The sequence below is a fragment of the Muntiacus reevesi genome, chromosome 3, assembly GCF_963930625.1.
Source record: "Muntiacus reevesi chromosome 3, mMunRee1.1, whole genome shotgun sequence".
Taxonomy (NCBI): domain Eukaryota; kingdom Metazoa; phylum Chordata; class Mammalia; order Artiodactyla; family Cervidae; genus Muntiacus; species Muntiacus reevesi.
In genome coordinates this window covers 168,255,281-168,276,418 of record NC_089251.1, presented here as the reverse complement: position 1 = coordinate 168,276,418, position 21,138 = coordinate 168,255,281, and positions in this window count along the sequence as shown.

Below are 21,138 nucleotides of genomic sequence, written 5' to 3'. Positions count from 1 at the left end.
AGCCTCTTGGTACTGGAATTCTTTGCTATTGCAGCTGTCCGAATTGGTCTAGTCACAATGCTCCTATAAACCTCCAGCAAGATAGATGTTATTCTCTGTTCTACAGTTTTTCAATCTCTGTATGGATGGGAAAGTGTTATACCTTTAAAAGTCAGAACCTTGAGAATGGGCTTTCCTGGATATTTCAGGCTATAGACCACACTCTTAACTTGTAGGAAAAACAATAGAATACAAAGGGCAGAGTAAAAAGAAACAGATTCAATATGGAGTCAGATTTGTTCTCCTCTATACACAACTATAAGACAACACATAGGAATAGAGAGTTGCATGCATATTAAGGAAGCAGAGAAAAGGAATCCTAAAGTAACTAAGGGAGAATTAAGGAAAAGAATTAGGAAGGGCTTCCTGGAAACAGTGACCACTAAATGTTTAAAGAGGAGGAATGAAGTAGAAGAAAAGACATTCTCTAAAAAAGAACATAGCAACAAAAAAGACTGAGAGATAAAGAGCTGTTCAAAGTCTCTAAAATCTTCTATGTGGGACACAAGGTACTACAAGACATTTAATATTGCTAGAATATAAAGTGTGAGTCAAACAAGGATTGAGAGATGAAACTAGCGAGATAAGCAAGACTAAAATCATACACAGCCTTGCACACCACCTTGTTTGGAAAAGGCTACATGTTAGGAAAAGCTGTTCAATACAATGTAATAAAAACTAATTATCATGGACTCGTGAAAGCTTATCCAAGACACAGCCTGTCACTTTCATAATCAGGCAGGATATTAAAGATATTTTCATATTGAAAACCTTTGTAACTCTCATCTCTGTGATGTTGCCATCTACTCTTTCATTTCCAAATTCAAGCTACTTAGAGCAGCTGGCATTAGGTAACAGCAACTTTAAGAGTGTAGGAAAAGGAAGTACAAGCTATTTTAAAAATTGTAATTAAAAAATCAATACAAGAAATAACCAATAGAGTCCACTTAAATTTTGCTTTCTGAATTGAAAAGATTATGGTAGATTTAGGGAGCTTAATTGAAAAAAAAGTCATATTTGTCGTAACCAACTTTTTCTTCAAATATGAGAGGCTGAATCGTTGCCGAAGTGCAAGGATTTGCTTCTGTATAGCTCTGATGTTTCTCAAGTCAAAGGAATAAGGAAAGATTCACCCTAAGTTCTTACAAGGAGTAATCAATCCTTGTCACTAGTGGCTGACTTGGTCCTTGAAATCTCTGAGTAATTCTTGCCTCCCTTTCTTCTCCACTGCCCACTTCTCTCTCCAGCTCCAAGTAAAGCATGTCTACCAGATGGACTGAGATCTAGCCACCTTGATCTGTATGCACATTGCTTTACTCCCCAGCACACAGAAAAGGTGACCTGGGTCCATCAATTTCTACTTTTAGAAATTCAAAGAGTCTTCTAGGAGGGTGACCAGGAACAGTCCTAGTTTATGTCTCTGCTGTCAGCATTGACACCAATCAATAGTGGCTTTTTTAACTCTCAAAATTGTCTCTGGATAGTAAATTACATGGTCACCCTGCTTCTAATCAATTTCAGTAGGAGCTCAGCCTCTGCTTCTGAGCCTCTTCTCTCATTTATTCCACACAACAACTGATAGGATAAAATTCCATGAATTCCTGTGAAACATAATTTGAGCAGTGCCTTAGATTTATGGTCAAAAGCTTGACATATAATTCACACATTCCAAGAACTTTCAGATCAATTATAGAATTATGTTTAATAAACATAAATCCTTGCTGCACTCCTCTGAAAAATAAATGGGTAATTTTTTTCAAACACAAGAAAGGCCCGTCTCCTATGTTAGGCAGAGATGATCAAGAAAGCCTAAGCAAAGAGTTTAGAGAAAGTCAGACCCAAGAGGAGGCCTTTGGAAGTGCCATTCATAAAGAAATGGCGTGTGGTCGTGGTGTAGGTCTTCCAATCTGGTGATAACCTGTGAGCTGAGTGGGCAGCTTTTTCAAAATAATGTTTTCCATATGCTCTCTGGTCATTTGGAACAGCTTGGTCAGCAGAGTTTCTGATCCTTTGGCTTCCTCTCTTTCCCTAACTTTTTACACAATCTTTTCGTGAACTGGTGTTTCATTTGTTTCATTTTTTATAAACAACCTTGTTGAGCTATAATTAACATAGAACAGACTGCACATGCTTAAAACATATGATTTAATTAGTTTTGAGGTATGTTTGCTCCTATCAGGATGATGAACATCCTCATCACACACCCCCCCCAAAGTATCCTCCCACTCCTCGGTAATTCCTCCCACAACCCCTCCTACACCCCAACTCGCATCCCCAGGCATCACTTAAAAACGAATAGAAATAAGCCAGACTTCGCCATTTTTCCTGTAACTATAGGAGCCTGTGAGCCCTTTCACTTTGGCTTCTTAGGACTGAACTACAAGAATCTTCAAAGTCTCCCACAAGAGCCTTTGGCTTAAAAACAAAACAAAAGAAACAAACAAAAAAATTTTAAAAAGTGATTCTTTGCAAATACTCTTTTAATTGCTTCATCTAAACCTTCTGACGCTCTAAGACTTTTTTGCTAATCCATGTGCAATTTACACCACAATCTGCTTGGTTGTCTGGCACGCTTCACCTTCAAAAACAAATAAAATACAAGAAAATTCCAAGGAAGCGAAGAACGTACTTGGCCTGTTTAGCAAGTGTCGGGGGGCAAAAAAAGTATTTGCTTTAACTTAAAGCCATTAAAAGCATTCTTTCCTATGGAAAAGGGAATGACAGGAACAGCTAGACCCTCAAATGGTCCAAGATTTTCTTAAAAAGTGAGAGATGGCATTGCTAAAAGAAATACCCACTCAGATAATAAAAATAAGCCAGACTACGCCATTTTTCCAGCAACTATGGGATCCTGGGAACCCTTTCACTTTGGCTTATTAGGACTGAACTACAAGAGTCTTCAAAGTCTCCTCAAGCTCCAAATTTTACAGTGTGTGACCTATTCAGGAATATTTTTGTCCAACAAAGGGTTCAGTTGGCTCAGATTTACCCTGGAATGGGAAGAAGTGTTCAGTATGCACTCTCCGACCTGGTTCACTCTTGTGGAGTTTCTGTATTCTGTTACTGTACAGCTCTTCTAGAATGCTGACTGATTGAAACAGAAAATGAATCTATTAAAAAAAATTTAAGTATTAGCTGAAGGGATGGAGAACTATTTCGCAAAAGTGATCCCAGGAGAAAACATTCAGCCCAGGGCAACCCATGATACCATCTCTTGCAGCAACCATTGAGTCACAGAGAGAACTTCGAATTCCAAGGTCTCCATAACCGTGCTACCAGCTCCCAGTTCAGTTTCCTAGTCTGGCGTCTCACAGCTTTTTCATGCCACAGCACTACAGAAAATTGTATTTTTACAGTGCCCTGGGGCACACAAGGATGCTGTGGCCAAAGGTGACATGTCCAGGAGCTTTGACACTTCCAAGGACTGAGGAACTCCCTATCTCAGGCTTCCTATGCCACAGCATGGTGGTTGAGAAGCTCTGCTCTAGGTAGATGCGTCTGCTTGGTTGAGCGTAGGTCATATTCCCTGGGTGCAAAGGAGTCTGGGAAAGCGAGTGTCAATTGTCATCTTTTACTTCTATAATAAGGGGCAGGTTCTCACAAACTGAGGAATTCCTCAAATAGATGCAAGCAGTGAAGGGGTGGGGAGGGATGGGACACGTTGCCAAAAACCTATTCGTGTACATGTAGCTATTTCAATGGACCCTGCCAGGACCAATGGTGCCATATGACAAGAGGCACCCTACTTGGGCTTAGAGACGTGACTTCAAGAGGGTTTAATGCCTCATGATCCTGAGATCTGGCTGCCTCCCTGGAGCTACTCAAAAGAGCAACCCTGGATTTAGTGAGCCCTTTCCTTCAAGGTTATAATGCCAAGCTGCAGACTATAAAGGGAATGCCTCATGGACCCAGGTTCTGGAGCCCTTGCATTAGAGAGTCCTGTTCTGGCCCGTCTCTAGCCACAACCCTTCTGTTCAGATACATGCACACGGGCGCGCGCGCACACACAACATAAAAGCAAACAGAAACACTTGATTTCACCTGAGCACCCTTGAATATGTCCAACTCGAAGCCCAAAGAAACTTAACTGGAAGTCTCTGCGGTTCAGAGTTGCCTTTCAAGATTCCATTCCTACAAAGCAATGTTCCCAATGTCTGCCATTCAAGTTCCACATTCATTCCACATGGAATGCATGAACCACTTCACCCTGAGGACATTTGACCCAGTGACCTTTGCTCACAGGATGATGGGTCACCACCTTCCAACCCTGACTTTCCCTGAAATACCATCTATTTCCTCTACACTGAGATCCTGGCACAGAACACGCCCCCTCACCCAGACAAGATCCCACACACACACACACGCCACAGAAAAGAATGGAGTCTGGGCTTAGTACGGTTTCTCAGAGAATGGCTGCATCACACACCAGGCATTGTGCCATCAGCTCCTTCTTGAAGAACTGCCTGTTACACCCATTCCTCACACTGCACTCTGTCCTGCTTTAAGTACTCTTTTTTTCTTTTTTTCACACTGTGCAACTTGTGGGAACTTACTTACCTGACCAGAGATTGAACCCAGACACTCAGCAGTGAGAGTGTAGAGTCCTAACCACTGGACCATCAGGGAATTCCCACAGTCCTCAAACTTCCAACTTGTCAAATGTATCCTATTTCTACCCTTAGATTTAGCACCAAGTGCTGCCCTTCTGGGTTTCCCAGGTGGCACAGTTGGTAAAGAATCCCCTTGCCAGTGCAGGAGATGCAAGAGACACAGATTTGATCCCTGGATCAGGAAGATCCTTGGAGTAGGAAATGGCAACCTGCTCCAGTATTCTTGCCTGGAAAATTCCATGGAGAGAGGAGCCTGGCGGGCTTCAGTCCTCGGGGTCACAGAGACCACACACGCACACTATCCTTCTGGATACATCCTTGGCATCTCAATATTTAAAATCAGAGTTCACACCAGCTACTCTTCTCTGAACACCCTCTACAGACCTCCTGATCAATAGTAACCCTTTCCCACCCCTCCCCGATGGAAGTGCATTTCTCCAGTGTAACCCAGACCAGGAGGCAGGTACCAACCCCCAGCCTTCACTCTTCCCTAGGCACAAAACTGATCATTTGTCTAATACAGGAAAATGATTCCTGCAAAACTGTAGAGAAACAAAACCCTCTGAGTCACAGCTGTACTGAACACTTTTCATACCAAACTTTAAAAAATCCCATTAGACACATAGCTTACACAAATTCACCTTTCAAATATAAGCTGTCACAATGAAGTTCACAGAAACAGCAGTCCAGGGAAAATGTCATTATCTGCAGTTGAAGGTCTTAATCTGACTGGCAATGAGTGAAATTATCCACAAAGAGTAATTTTCCAGAGAAGACCTCTAGTGACCTGAGTTAAGCAGCCAAAGAGTCTTTTTTTTTTCCCCTGGTAGAGAAGCTAAACCTAAAAAGTCCAATCACTGATGATGAAGGGCATGGCTCTTCTGAGTGATACCCAAAGGGATTCAAGGTTTATGGAGTTAAACAAACTGCTCCCCAGGATCATCATTTCTCTGCTTTTCAACTGAAGTCTTCTGAAAGCTGCCAGTCATTCTTATCTAGGAACTCAAATTCTCCTGTAACACAAAGGACACCTGAAAGCCATGGAGGCTTTGGCCAGATCTTAAAACTGAAGCCCTTTGATGTTATCCAGAGGCGGGCACCTCCTCACCCTTGCGGCTTTGTTCACACCACCAACCCTTCTTGTGGTTTCGCCCCTCCTCTCCTCCTATTGAGATCCCAGCTCTTCTTCAAGGCCCAGCTCAGATTCCACGCTATTCGGCAGTGATTTTCTCACAGCTGTGGGTTCTGATAGGGCTCGCTGCCCCTGCCGCTAATTTGATATCTGTCCTGGATCGTGTTATGTTGCTGACTTTCAATGAAGTCAACTTTCTCCCTCCATTTCTTTGGAACTCTGGTATCTCTTGGCAGTCAGCCCTCTTTGTTCAGTGATATCAACAGTATTAGTGCTTCATAAACTAATTTTGCCATATATATCATGTATATGTGGAATTTAAAATATGACACAGATGAACTTATCTGTGAAACAGAAACAGACTCAGACATGGAGAATTGACTTCTTGTTGCCGTGGGAGGGAAGGGGTGTAGGAGAGGGATGGATTGGGAGTTTGATATTAGCAGATGCAAACCATTACATATAGGATAGATAGAAAAACAATAGGTCCTACTGTATAGCACAGGGGATTATCTTCAATATCTTGTAATATATCCTTATGGAAAAGAATATGATAAAGAATACATATATGTAAAACTCAATCACTTTGCTATACACCAGAAGCTGACAGTACATTGTAAATCAGCTCTATTTCAGTTTTTAAAAATTCATCTTGATTGATTAGAATAGGAGAGTATTAACAAAGTATAGGCTGATTTCTAAATATCTCAAATTTTTATAAGGATTATTATAATATTTAAGGACAAGGATTTAAGCCGATGAGCTTCAAAGCAATAAAGAGCTTCAAGTATCAAAGAAAGATTCAATTCAACAGATCGTGTAGACATAAAGCATAAATGGATACAGAAATTTGAGAAGGATTTTGAGAAACAAGATTTGAAATAAATTGGGTTTGTTCAAATCCTACTCTTGGGTTTAGAAGGGCGTCATAATATGCTGGTCAGCTGGAACATCCTCAATGCTGGGTCTGGCTGAACTGGGACAGGAGTTAAGCCAAAGCAGTCTGAGCAGGTGTAGACGGACGAAAGTTCTAACTGTGGTCCACAAGAACCCAGGGTCTGAACACCAAGTTCAAGCTTCAAGATTAATCTAGAGAATAGAAAAGCAGAATGAGGGAGGAATGTCTTGTATTGAATAGTTTAAGGCAACTGTTTCAAAATTATAGCTGTTAACCAGCTGTAAAATTCTGCCGAACCTCTTTATTATGATGCCTGGCGCCATGACTTGGCAACAGAAGTGGAGAATTGATGTAACCGTACAAGACTGGGCAATGATTCTTAAGTGTTAACACTCCAAGAAGCAGAAAACTGTCTTTACTGGTACTCACATTCTCCCCATCTGTGAGTATATTCCATCATTCATGTGTTTCCTATGCAGCCAGAACTCTCTTTTTCCTTGATGTATCTCCAGAGTACAGTTTAGTGCCTGGAACATAGGAGGCCCTCAGTAATAACAGATTTAGCTCCAACCCTAAACTTAGCTGCCTTGTTCACAGTTGTATGTTCAGCCCCTGAAGCAGTGCCTGACTCGTAGTAGACTCGATAAATATTCCTTGAATGAATAAGAATGAATGAATTGGTGGATGAATGCTTGCCCGTGTGCCAGACCTTCTCTAGGATGGGGAACCCATGATTTTTCTCCAGTAGGTTAAAGGAATTCAATAATTGTCATATATTTTATGGATGAGATGGATATATCTTTAAATAAAGGTGAATGTAAAATAACCACTGAGTCACCTAAGACCAAATGCTCCCAGATGATCTAGGTCTAGTGCTGTAAACAATTAAACAAAAGACTATCCAGTCATCAACTCATGGCAGACATTAACAGTCAACATTACTATTTAATATACAGGCCAATCAAATTTTGTCACAGAAAGGCTGGGCTAGTCATCATAACTCACTCCCACAATATTTATGAGAACCAAACACCTCTCAGTAACAAACAGATGCCATGAGTCAGATTGATAACCACCACCCCCAAGGACCTCCAGATCAACTATAAAAACACAAGCACTTCTCTTCACATCTGCATCACTGGTGAAAATTAACTTCCAATCCAGTTTATACCTTGACATAGACAACAGCCATCAACCTCACCTTCAGCACACATGTATGTGCACATACGCTCATGGACACATACACACATGTGTGCACACACACACACCAATGTATCTCCTGAAGGCAGTCAAGTAGTACTTCTCTGAAAAAACAGCAACTTAAGGACTACTGAATTAAGAGATATCAGTTAATTACTCACTTATTAAGTCATTCACTTATTCTTCATTCATTAAACCATAATTGAGTCCCTTCTCTTATTTCTAGATAGTGGAGAAGATTCTAAGATAAAATTAAGATACATTCCTTATCTTCAGGGAGACTGCAATCAATCGGGGGAAAGAGACAATCAAAAACTCACTGTGGAGTGGGATCTGTGGCCACGCAGAGGACAGGAACCCACTTTTCCTGAGGGCATGCCCTGTGGGAGGCACTTTTTTGAGGGTATCTCATTCATTCTTATAGCAACTAATGAAGTAGGTATTATTACATTCATTTTCCAAGTTTCAAAAAGGAAACTTTGAAGAGCATTTGTCCATCATCACACACACACCAGGATTCAGAACCAGTATAACAGAAACAGGATTCTAATCTAGTTGTATTTGACTCACAAATCTGATCCTCTGGAGTACTGGGGCATGGCCTCACTGAGCAGATGAAGCTTTAATCAAATATTGAAAGATGAAAATTTGTCCACAGGGAAGGACGTGCGATTCGGCAAGGGGACAGTCCAGTGTAGAAACTGCGTGTCTGGGGCCTCCAAGGAGGAGGACTAGTTAAGGTCCAGCAAATAGACCCAATGTAGCTGAACAAAGGATCAGGTAAAAGATTGCACTTCATCTGGATCACCTCCCTACACTTCCTGGTTCCTTATGGAAGTTATTATTCTGGACCAAATATACCATCTCATCCTCCATAACGAATCTGAGTTTGCAAACTCATGAGCATGGCTAGCCAAAGGAATTCTGTTACCCTACACTCGCTGTCAGCTTAGATATGTTTATTTTTCATCACTACCTCTAACTCATTAACCTCACTGGGAGGAATTCAAGCTCATCAAAGAGCATTACCAATATTTACGTCAGTTTTGAAACTTAATTTCTCAGCGTGAAGGAGGAAACAATACTGCTGTGGAATGTTTTCATTTCATGAGCACAGAATTTCTAAAAAAGTGCTTCTCATTTGGGCTGTGGTTACAGAGACCGCCCTGTTTTTCCAAACAGTAAATACTTCCTTGGACTTCCTGAATAAGAAGATAAATAATAATGACTCTAACAAATTTCATAATAATGATCCATATTTTAAAACTCATTGTAAACACTATGTAATGCATCCTCGGTGAAATAAGATCAGTGAAGAAAATGAGGATTCACCTGATTGTCCAGTTACACCCTATCCACATCCCAGAAGCTGGTCCATCTCCAGCTACTTTCCATGAATACAGATTGGGTATTGATGGAGCCTGCAATGGCCTGTATCATTCCTATACCTTTACTCAGCTATCTTTCTTCACAGACTGTAAGCCCCCTGAGGGCTGGGTCTGCCCCCTTGTTACTGCCAGCATCTGCCATAATGCCTGATACACAGTAGGAGCCTGGAATTTTTTTAATATTTATTTATTTATTTGGCAGTACCAGCTCTTAGTTGCAGCATCGTCCGTCTTCATTGTGGCATGCAGGATCTTTCAGTTGCTGCATACGGAATCTTGAGTTATGTCTTGCAAACTCGAGTTGTGTCATGTGGGGTCTGGTTCCCTGACCAAGCATCGAACCTGGGCCCCCTGTACTGACAGCACGGACTCAGCCGCTGGATCACCAGGGAAGTCCCAGATCCTGTAATTTTTTTTTTGTTAAATGATTCAGTAAATTATCCCCAAGTGTCTCTTCTGCCATTTCCTGGTGTTTGACAAAAAGTTATGCTAGTAACACATCAAAGGAGTCCTATATAGTAATTAATTTAGGTCAACTTCCAAGAGGCAAAAGTCAGTTTTGATCAAGGGAGAATGAAAGCGAATCATGCTTAGACAAACTATAAGACATGACTACGCCTGATTTCCACCTCCCTTTGCTTTTTACTGCATCATGAATAACACAGTCCTTTGTCTCTGACCCTGGAGTTTCATGTCTTCGGCTGTTTATCTACAAAACCATGACAGGCTAACTTACTAACTTGTAGGAGGGATAACACCTCAGACCCATCATAGTTCTTGACACTAGTTAGGAGCAGAGGCAGGAGGGGATGACCGATACTCAGTGAAGTGAATGATCGTGCTGATTTCCTCAGTGGCCTTTGCATTTTATTTTTTTGTGAATTAATTTATTATTTTCATTGGAGGCTAATTACTTTACAATATTGTATTGGTTTTGCCATACACTGACATGAATTACCCATGGGTGTACATATGTTCCCCATCCTGAACCCCCCTCCCACCTCCCTCCCCATCCCATCCCTCAGGGTCGTCCCAGTGTACCAGCCCTGAGCACCCTGTCTCATGCATGGACCCTGGACTAGAGATCTAGTTCACATATGGTAATATACATGTTTAATGCTATTCTCTCAAATCATCCCACCCTCACCTTCTCCCACAGAGTTCAAAAGTCTGTTTTTACATCTGTGTCTCTTTTGCTATCTCACATATAGGGTCATCATTACCATCTTTCTAAATTCCATATATATGTGTTAATATACTATATTGGTGTTTTTCTTTCTGACTTACTTCACTTTGTATAATATGGCCTTTGCATTTTAAACAGGGGCTAGCTGAACAGAGATCATTCTTATTAACCTTAAAAAAAAATCAAATAATGGAGTTGCTATCAGGCTTCCCTGGTGGCTCAGTGGTAAAGAACCTACCTGCCCGTGCAGGAGAACATGGGTTCAATCCCTGGGTCCAAAAGACCCCCTGGAAAAGGAAATGGCAACCCGCTCCAGTATTCTTGCCTGGGAAATCCGATGGACAGAGAAGTATGGCGTGCAACAGACCACGGAGCTGCAAAAGAATTGGCCCAGCTTAGCGACTAAAGAATAACTGCACGTTAGGTAGGCAGAGGGAAGAAACTCTCCAGTGGCCTCCTCCGTTCTGGAGTAAGAGGGCTGTTTGAGCATCCCTCAGGTGTTAAGCATAACCTCATGCCGATTGGATAGATTCGTTGTCATATAAATCACCTAACCCTGAGCTGGATGTCTCCCCGTTGCTCACCTACTCTTACCTGGAGAGAATCCACGCCCTGCCTCGAAGGTGAGGCCCTTGGCTTCCGTCCTTCTCCTGCCGCTGCCCGGCTCTGAGCCTCGAGGCTGCAGGACAGAAAAACAAAGCCGAGGAAGTCTATGCTTTCTGCGTCACCTTTCTGGGTCCCACAACCACTGCTAAATGGAAAAGCAGTGCTCTTTCCAGTAAGTTTCCCTTCCCCACACACGTCCCTCCGCTTCAGCCAGAGCCGGGCAGCTGGGGCTGCCGAGGAGTGCTCCCTCCCCCAGCCTCTGTGCTCCTGCTAAGCCCTCGTCTGGGCCACTTGGAATTGCAGCTGTTTTCCCTTGTCTGTTTCCCTTACCAAGTTGTTCGCTCTTAAGGACTCCATTTTACTCACCCCTTCTCAGTAAAGCTCAGTACAGCATTTCGCCTGGGCAAGGCACTCTGAGACACGGACTGCATCACCTCAGACCTGGTCTTTACTGCTTTGGATCTGTGGCTCTGCTCCACGGCTTGTGGGATTTTAGTTCCCCGACCGGGGATCGAACCGTGCTCCCCCCGCCCCCGACCTCCCCACGCTCACACACACACACCCCCAGCAGCGAAAACTCAGGAGTCCTAACCACTGGACCGCCCGGGAATTCCCAAGCTACAATTTGCCATGACAGCTACTGAGTTTACAGAAACAAACCTTCCGAGAAAACCCTGGAAAGAACACCCATAATAGCATTTGCAAGAAATGCATTAGCAGACATTCATCTGAGAAGAGAGGCTACAGCTGCCCAGAAGAGCCTGAAGAAGTCTGTGAAGGGCCAGAGTAGAAGAAAGCTACTTTGCCTTTCCCCTAAAATGAAGCCAAGAGGCAACTGGCATTTGACAGTGAGACCTCCCAGACGCCTCCCTCCTTTTGGCTGAAGAGGAGCCGTCTAAGAAGCCAGTCTTAAATGTTTGTGTTTATTTTTCTCTCAAATCTAAACTCTCCTTTTTATCCTCTGGTTTGATCAACTTTTCTCACTTTTGTCTTGTGCTCCTTTCTCCCAACAGAGATAATGGTGAGGAAGCGTCCACATGAATCTTTCCTTGAGTTCCCAATACCACCTCAATCTGATATTGCAATAGCTTCTAAATTCCTTTGCTTCATTTTTATTCGGTGCATTTTATTACGGGGTTGCAAAGAGTCGGACACGACTGAGCGACTGAACTGAACTGAACTTCTTCCATAGGTAGCGGTTTCTATTACAGCCATAAATCAGTCATTTGCAGATGGTCTGGCACCTTTTTCTTCATCATAAAATATCTTACACTAACAAGGTTAACATCGTCCACTTGCTATATTTTCACTGGGTGTATGTATTTTAGCTCTGAGTCATAAGACAATAATATAACCAGCAAAAGACACATTCCCTATAGCAGATGACGAAGAAGATTTTCAACGCAGATTTCATTGGGTTGAGCCAGCCCACTGCAGATGCTAATAATCCCCTTTGGTAGACTATTTGAAGCCTATTTCTATGATTTTGAACCTGGAAAAAAATGGTAGAGTTAATCATTTTCTACCATTGAATTTTACAAAAGAGGACACTGGGACTTGAATGTGAAATTTCCTGCCTGATGCTCTCAGCAATGAAATGTCAGAGGCAGGGAGAAAGGCAGATTTCTCCAATTTTAAAATATATATGTGTATATATATTTGGCTGCATTGGGTCTTGGTTGTAGCACATGGGATCTCTAGTTGTCACACACAAGTTTAATTGCCCCACAGCATGTGGGATCTTAGTTCCCAGACCAGGGATGGAAACCATGTCCCCTGCATTGGAAGGCAGATTCTTAGCCTCTGGACCACCAGGGAAGGCCTCTCTCCATTTATAAACAAGTTGTTTCTGAGAAAACCAAAATGGTGTTCAGCAAAAATGTGTTATGAATGCTTTGCATTTAACAGGACTTCAGTAAATATCATTTTACTGAGTACATGTTTCATGGTAAATGTTAAAAAAAAAAAAAAAAAAAAAAAACCACCGGTGATAAATCAATAAATGGAGAAGAGCAAAACCTTTTGCAGAAAAATTCCAAGTAGTTTATATAGAAATTCTGTCCCCAAAGAGGTGGAGCATAACTTCCTATTGCTTAAGTATGGGCTGCTAAAGAGTGACTTCCCTCCAAAGGAGACAATGGGGAAAGGCAGAGAGGAAACTAACAAATATGACCTCAGCCAGGATATCAAGGTCAACATCGACCACGGTGATAAGTCAGGTTGGTAGTAGGTACCTTGGATTTGATGTCATGAGGAGGATACTTCCTATCTGTGTACTTTCTTCCCAAAAAAAGAACCCCCCGGTCTAACCATGAGAAAAACATTAGATAAATCCCGATTGAAGGACCTTCTACAAAGCACCACACTAATACTTCTCCAAACTCCCTCAAACTAGGAAAATCTAAGAAACTGTCACAGCCAAGAAGAGTCTAAGAGGCATGACAAATCATTACCATGTGGCCTTTGGATGGAGTCCTGGGACAGAACAAAGGCCTTAGGTAGGGAGCTCCCTGTTGGTCTAGTGGTTTGGATTTGGTGCCTTTACTGCCAGGGTTCCACCCCTTAGCACACATCACCACCACCTCAACAGAATTAACATTGTTTGATCCTACCTCTGCCCCCTATTATCTCCCTGATCACGAGGGGTTGTGTTTTTTACACATTTATCTTTGTTTTTTATATTAGCCTGTGAGCTGCTCTTGAAGGCGGGAGCTTGGTATCACCCACCTCCATCTCCACCTCCGCTGTCATCTCTAGCTCCATCTTCATCTCTGCCACCTCCTGCAGCGCTGCTAAGGCCCAGTAAGTGCCTGTTGAATGGAATGGAACCAAACTATAATTAATCCCAGAGTCAGATGGCACATTTTTTTAATAGCCCCAGTGTTGGCAAATTTTAATGCTCAGGGTCATCCCAGTGCACCAGCCCTGAGCACCCTGTCTCATGCATTGAACCAGGACTGGTGATCTGCTTCACATATGATAATATACGTTTCAATGCCATTCTCCCAAATCATCCCACCCTTGTCCTCTCCTACAGAGTCCAAAAGACTGTTCTATACATCTGTGTCTCTTTTGCTGTCTCGCATATAGGGTCATCATTATCATCTTTCTAAATTCCATATGTATGTGTTAGTATACTGTATTGGTGTTTTTCTTTCTTACTTCACTCTGTATAATAGGCTCCAGTTTCATCCACCTCATTAGAACTGATTTGAATGTATTCTTTTTAACGGCTGAGTACTATTCCATTATACTATTGTACTATTCCATTGTACAGCTTTCTTATCCATTCATCTGCTGATGGACATGTAGATTGCTTCCATGTCCTGGCTATTATAAGCAGTGCTTCAATGAACATTAGGGTGCACATATAACACATTTTCTTTATCCATTCATCTATCAGTGGACATTTAGGTTGTGTCCACATCTTGGCTATTGTGAATAGTGCTTCAATGAACTTGAGAGCTGTTCGTTTTTAGGAGGACTAGGAGAGCTTTCATTTTTTAGGAGAGTAGTTCATTGACTAGGAGGATATTAAGAAAATACACCAAGTTAATTGTCATCATCAGCCGTTTTGGGCTCTGGATTCTTCGGGTGTAGATGGTGTGGTATATGGTAGGTGATGGAACTAGAAAGGAAGATTTAGTCCAGATTGTGACAACATTTCAATGCTAGTATACAGTGTCATTTTGTTAATAAATAATAAACATTGTAACTTTGTAACTTTCTAAGTTCAAGTCAACTAGTAGACCTGTGTCTCAGAAAGAAGACTGTTGTTTGTATGGAGGATGATCAGGGTAGGGACAAGTCTAGAGAAGCATGAGAAGTAAAGACATTCTTTGAGGACAATAATTCTCACACTAATGACCTCAAGACCTCTTTACTGTCTTAAAAATTATTGGAGGCCCCAAAGAGCTTTCTTTCATGAGAGTTATATGTATCCAAATACTATTGTATTACAAATTTAAGAGAATTCTTAAATACAAGAATGCAAGCACTCATTCTATTAGCCATCATAAACATGATATCATCATAGTTCCTGTAACTTCTGAAAAGCTCCACTTTCTACTCCTCAAAAAATGAGAGTGAAAGAAGATATTAATATTTCATAATTGCAATGAAAGTATTTCAATCTCACAGCTCTTATGCAGGGGTTTTGGGGACCCCAGTTATCTTGAGAACCTACTTTGAGAACCCAAGGCACAGAGAGCATGGATGAATAGAGAGAGCACAGACAGATAACACTTCAGAGGTGGACTCGGTGGGACTTGGGGACAGATTGAATTTGTGGTGGGGTTGAGTAAGGTGGTTTGGGAGCAAATGAAGGAGAGAAAAAAAGCTAGGGATAATGGACTTTTACTTGGAATACTGCATCGAAGTTGAGTCTCCCCAGCCCCATCACATTTAACAATTAATAGATAAACTACAATAAATAAAAATGTTTAAATGCATACATGCTTACATAATACTTTAATGTTTTTAAATCTTTCTCTTGAGATTCTTAAGCAAGCTTGTCATATAGACCCATGAGAGTCTATGAATCTCTTCCTCCTATTGACATAGTACTAAGTACAGTAAAGACTACCAAGCAAGATGAATGAATGGGCGTTGACTAAACTAATTGAGTCTATTAAATAATTTTCTTAGCCCTCAGATGAAAAACATAAAAGTGCAAATGTTCGATCTTAAACAATGACTCACCTTTTAAATATTTATTGAAGTTATTTTCATAAGGGGACAGACTTCAACACTGCCAGTCCAAGAACAATAGTAATAAACCAAGTTTAAGAAACACCCATCATTTAACTGTGCTTTTCTTGAAGTAGGGCATGTTCATTTAATTAGCTTTAATTTAAAGCCCAACTAATGAAGTTTCAACATCGAACAACAGGATAAAAGTCAACTTTTTATTTCCCAAATTACTGAATCAGTCTCTGATGATTCTGACTGAACCTGAACTCATTTTTTTAAATATAATTTTTTAAGTTGAAGTACAGTTGATTTACAATGTGGCATTAGTTTCAAGTATACAGCATAATGATTTGGTTATACATATGTATATTGTCACCCTGCTTATTTAACTTATATGCAGAGTACATCATGAGAAACGCTGGGCTGGAAGAAGCACAAGCTGGAATCAAGATTGCCAGGAGAAATATCAATAACCTTAGATATGCAAATGACACCACCCTTCAGGCAGAAAGTGAAGAAGAACTAACGAGCCTCTTGATGAAAGTGAAAGAGGAGAGTGAAAAAGTTGGCTTAAAGGTCAACATTCAGAAAACTAAGAGCATGGCATGCAGTCCCATCACTTCATGCAAATAGATGAGGAAACAGTGGTTGACTTTATTTTTCTGGGCTCCAAAATCACTGCAGATGGTGATTGCAGCCATGAAATTAAAAGACGCTGACTCCTTGGATGGAAAGTTATGACCAACCTAGATAACATGTTAAAAAGCAGAGACAAATCGGGTGGAGAGGGAGGTGGGAGGGGGGATCGGGATGGGGAGTACGTGTAACTCTATGGCTGATTCATATCAATGTATGACAAAACCCACTGAAAAATAAAAAAATAAAAAATAAAATAAATAAATAAAAAATAATAAATCCAAGTAAAAAAATAAATTAATTAAAAAAAAAAAAAAGCAGAGACATTACTTTGCCAACAAAGGTCCATCTAGTCAAGGCTATGGTTTTTTCAGTGGTCATGTATGGATGTGAGAGTTGGACTATAAAGAATGCTGAGCACTGAAGAATTGATGCTTTTGAACTGTGGTGTTAGAGAAGACTCTTGAGAGTCCCTTGGACTGCAAGGAGATCCAACCAGTCCATCCTAAAGGAGATCAGTCCTGGGTATTCACTGGAAGGACTGATGTCGAAGCTGAAACTCCAATACTTTGACCACCTGATGCGAAGAGCTGACTCATTTGAAAAAACCCTGATGCTGGGAAAGATTGATGACAGGAGAAGAAGGGGACGACAGAGGATGAGATGGTTGGATGGCATCACAGCCTTAATGGACATGGGTTTGGGTGGACTCCGGGAGTTGGTGATGGACAGGGAGGCCTGGCATGCTGCGGTTCATGGGGTCACAAAGAGTCAGACATGACTGAGCGACTGAACTGAACTGAACTGAACTGACACAGATATATATATATACATACATATATGGGCTTCCGTGGTGGCTCAGATGGTGAAGAATCCACCTCCAATGCAGGAAACCTGGGTTCGATCCCTGGGTTGCGAAGATCCCCTGGAAGAGACATGGCAACCCACTCCAGTATTTCTGCCTGGAGTATCCCATGGACAGAGGAGCCTGGCGCCTACAGTCCATGGGTGAAACAAGTCAGACACGACTGAGCAACGAAGCACAGCACAGCACATACGTGAAAATATCTGTATTCTTTTGTCTATTCTTTTTCTGTTACAGTTTATCACAAATGTTGAATACGGTTCCATGTGCTATACAATATATTTAAAATATAATTTTATACAGGAATTTTTATGAAGCCCATATTCAGTTAATCCTCCCATATTTAGTTCCCCACCCCTCTTTTAACCTATTAGCCTCAATAAGTATGTTTAGTTTGGTATCTGACTCAATCAGCCACTTTAATCCATTTCTTTCTGTCCTCCAACTGTATGTTCCGACAAACCCAGATACACTCCCAGAATTTCATGCTATGTCTTGTGATGTGGTATAGTAATTAACATGTTTTTAAAATTCAGAACATTTTTTGCTCAGAACATGTAGAGTCATTATGAGGCCTTAGGTCACATATGTCTAAGTCCTCCTCCAGCTTTCCATGGACACTGTCATGGACACGGGATGCCCATGTTCCAGGGATCTCGTCATCCTGTGACCAGCTTGGGCAAGGTATGCCTTTCCTCATGCTACTCACTTCATCTCACTGGCTTTTCCCTCCCCCTTATTCCTTTCCTTCAAGGTACAGTTCAGTTGTTCCTTCCTCTGGAAAGCCTTTTCCAGTCCTTCTGGCCTGGTTTAATCACTCACTTCCCCACAGTTCTTCTCTGGCAGTTTCACTGTCCTTTACCGCATGACTCATTTGGCTGTGGGCTGCTTTTATCCATAACATCCTCTGTATAATCAGCTCTTCAAAACTGTTGTTTGGATGGCATTGGACACCCAGCAAGGATAAGAGGAGATAAACGCAAACCTCATGACTCAGCATATGCGTTGGAGTTTCCCCAAGTCGCTAGTCTGCATTTGATCTCTTTCCTTGTCTATAAGAAAAAGCATTAGCTGGAAGTCCCCTGTATGTTATTATAGACATATACATTTATTTTTGACTACAAGGCATGCAGGAATTTAGCTTCCTTCCCAGGGAGCCAACCCATGTCCTCCTCAGTGGAAGCACACAGTCCTAACTTCTGGACTGCCAGGGAATTTTCATGTCATTATATTGTAGGAATTCTCATCATTAAATGATTAAATTTCCAATTCACCATCTCAGAGAGAAGATAAGATACTTTTAACTGGAGGGAAAACAGATGAGATGAGATCCAGAACCAGAGGGCTAAACATAGACCTCCAAATCCTTTCTATTTTGGCGTTGTTCTCACCCTCTGTCTAAACTGTCTGTACTTTGCTTTGTGAATGAACTTACGAGGTCTGTTACTGACCCCAAGAACACAGCTCGTCTGAACTCATCTTGGAGTTAAAGTTACTCCCCTAATCTGAACTGCCATTTCATCATTCCTTCACTTCTCCCTTCAAGATCAAGTTCATATGATTTTCCCTCCAAACTTCCTTGATGAGAATCAGAAAATGTTAGCAATTCTACTTCTATTGTTCACATTCTTTTTCTTTTTTTTTTTTTTTTGGCCACTCAGCACAGCAAGTGGGATCTTAGTTCCCCAACAGGGATGAAATCTGAGCCCTTTGCAGTGGGAGCTGGGAGTCTTAACCAGTAGACTGGTTAAGTCCAAATTGCTCACACTCTTTATTATTATTATTATTTATTTTTTAATTGAAGGATAACTGCTTTACAGAATTGTGTTGGTTTCTGCCAAACATTAACATGAATTAGCCACAGGTATACATATGTCCTCTCCCTCATGACCCTCCCTCCCCATCCCACTCCTCTAGGTTGTTTCAGAGCCCCTATAATTAGACAGCAAACCCCCATTGGCTATCTATTTTACATGTGGTAATGTATGTTTCCATGTTACTCTCTCCATGATCATACTCTTGTCTGATGAATGGGAGGCTGAGTCCAATTAGGTGAAGTGATTCAGCTAATAGTACACGACTGCCCTGGAATCTAAGTCTCTGGGTCTATAATCCTCTTCACCATTCCCACCTCAATCCTTTCTCACCTTGTTCTGCCCTCCGCAGCTATATCTGGTAGAGTTTCTTTTTATGTGGGATATATACTTGCATTTCCTGCAAGCTGGTACAATTCTGGCACCGGATTGTGGGGGTCAGTGTGATGCAATGGAGAACACATGGCATTTGGAGTTAAACCTAGACTCAAAGGTAGGCTCTATCAGACTCCAAGTATCAGGCCTTGGGCAAGTGATGTAACTCTCTGAGCCTCAATTTCCTCATCAGTAAAGTAGAACTAAACGTGAGTGGGGCCCAGTATGGTGCCAAGACATTGGAGCAGCCATCCAAAGATCAACACCTACCAGAACCTGCAGTGGAAGTGAGGGCAAATCCCTCATGATGGATGTCCTGGAGGTGCAGACCATAACCCTGTGGTCCCCTTTTGGTTCTAAACAGTTCCTTAACTCTGGGACTCAGGGTAATGTCTACTAACGCAAAACACCAGCTTGTTTTCCAGAAGGGAAGTGTTTATGCTGCCTCTGCATAAGTCATCAGGAAAAACAACAGATAAACTTCCAAGGATGTAGTCCAGAACATAAAAATAAAAAACTTTAGCTCTCTGCCAAAATGACTTTGAAATATTCTTGAAGAGTCCAAAACGCTAAAGCCTGACCTCATGGTCAAGGGTGTCAATCTCCCAATGCAGCTCTTTGGTTCTCTTACCCTGACCGAGGGCCACGTTTCCTTCTTGACCGGATATGACATCCTGTAACCCTCGCCTCTGGGTCCCCGTGTGTGAAATTCAACTTTTTATGGCTTTCAAGCAGAGCTAAGCACAAATGGTGCTTACTGAACCCTGTGCTGCAGTATGTCATGTGTCTACTTTTTTTTTTTTTAAGTTAATCCTTTTTATTAAAAAAGTAGAAAAAGAAACTTTAAGTGCTTCATGTTTTATGTGTTCAGGCTGGTTCAGAGACGGAAGAGACAAAATGACTGTCTCTTTGTTTAAATACCTTGCATACTCCAAATTGTACCATTAAGTGTGTATTTTATTTGGGCATTTAATAAAATAAATAATTATTTTTAAAGACATTCTTTTTAGTTTTTAATAAAATAGGTGTCAAAAGTTGTTTTTAATTCCCAGCTATTGGTCACTTCCCTAAAGAGTTACGAAAGCAGTTTAGGAGATGGTGGACAATTTGATCAGGGCTCACCATGTGCTTCAGTGGTAAAGAATCCGCCAGGATTCTTTATGAAGGAGACACAGGAGACATGGGCTCAATCCCTGGATGGGGAAGATCCCTTGGAGGAGGAAATGGCAACCCACTCCAGTATGCTTGTCTGGAGAAATCCCATGGATAGAGGAGCCTGGTAGACTACAGTCCATGGGGTCACCAAGAATCAGACATGACTGAGCGACTAACACAATGAGGCACATTTATATAATTATAAATGCCTTTATCCCAGAGGAAGAAATGGCAACCTAGTCCAGTATTCTTGCCTAAAGAAACCCCATGGACAGAGGAGCCTGACTGGCTACAGTCCATGGGGTCGCAAAGACTTAGCATGCACACACATGCATTTGTAGTTAATATATAAATTTATGTAATTCATACAGTTAAAGCATTTCATAAAAATTGTATAAAATTGATAGTTGATTAAATCCTAAATTTTTTAAAATATACAATGATTACAAAAAACAATTAATTTACTAACCTGCATAGGCAGTTATGACAAAACCCAAAATGTTGTTTAGATTCACAGCAAGAACCAACGCTCCAAAGCAGAG